Genomic DNA, 1471 nt, shown 5'->3' with positions numbered 1-1471 from the left:
ATGAACACTAGAAAGGTGTCAAAGGTGTGGTGCGCTATATTCAGGGCACACTTGATTAAGGTATTGCCTTCTCTCATACTCCTGCTCAGCAAATACACTACTACTACTCTAATCGCGACTAGGGCATTTTCTCGGATGATCGATGATCTATAGGAGCATTCTGCATCTTCCTCAATAACAGTCTCATTTCTTGGACCATACAAAGCAACATACAATTGCCAGATCTTCCATTGAAAGTGAGTACAAAATTGTCGTAAATGCAACAACCAAACTTCTATGGCTCCGCTCTCTTCTAAAAGACCTTGGTTATCCAGTAAAAAGACTCGGTTCAACTTTAGTGTGACAATGTGTGCAATATATTTCACCGTCAATCCTGTCTTCCATGCTCGTACCAAACACATAGAACTGGACAATCATTTTGTTCGAGAGCAAGTTCTTTTCGGGTTCATAAGTGTACGGTTCATTCCCACTAATGATCAGGTTGCAGACACACTACCCAAACCTCTAGCTAGTGCTCGATTCCTACTACTTCATTTAAGACTCAAAGTCAAATCCCGCCATCGGTTTGAAGGGGGGTATTAGAGAGATTTACTCCCCCAAATATCTCTCAAGATAATTAGTCAAATATCAGTGATAATTATCTATCTTGTAGTTAGGATTTGATTTGTTTTTATTCTCCCATATCTCCTGGGATTATCTTCCTAATGTATAAATACATAAGCTTACACCAAGAGGGAAATACACATTTATTCTTATTCAAACTCTTCTAACCTTTATTCTAATCTATCTATAATTCCAACACATAGAAGAATCATATTTCTCGACTTCCTAATGTGATGCTTTGATGACAGTGGCTATTCCATAGGGTGACAAATAAGGTAAACATCATTGCAATCTAATTCCTCGATGAACTATGCCTCAATATAGGCTCGGCTTTCGAATGATGTAGATGTTACCATTGGAATCCTCATTGGAAGCTCTAAATATGAAGAGGTTAGTTCCGGCTTTACAACTTTCATCAGCAACCATTTCATTGCAATCCTGTTTTTGTTAAATTTTTTTAGATTTTTAACCAAACATGTATTATCTTTCAATATAACTATAGTGTGATACAAAATTGTCATGTTACTCTGTTATTTTTTGTCTATCTGTTTATATCGAATATAACGGTTAAAAAATCTAAAAATAAATAGACAAAATGATCAAAAGGTTAACAGTGACAAATGATGGAGACCTTATAATATGTTTTTCAAAATAAAAAGACTAACTAGTATGTTAGGTAAATATAAGAGGATTATTTACCCCACAAAATATTTCAAATACTATACATAGTTAATTGGAACTAAATTAATTATTTGCAAATAAGAATAATTCCATTAATCTTAAAAAAAAAAAAAAAGAAATTTATTATTAATTGGATTGAGTTTGATTTTAATTGTGGTAAGACTATTTAAAAAAAAAAGCTATTTAT

This window comes from Euphorbia lathyris, chromosome 2 (genome assembly GCF_963576675.1).
Source record: "Euphorbia lathyris chromosome 2, ddEupLath1.1, whole genome shotgun sequence".
In the NCBI taxonomy this organism is placed as follows: domain Eukaryota; kingdom Viridiplantae; phylum Streptophyta; class Magnoliopsida; order Malpighiales; family Euphorbiaceae; genus Euphorbia; species Euphorbia lathyris.
This window is presented reverse-complemented; position numbering follows the sequence as displayed.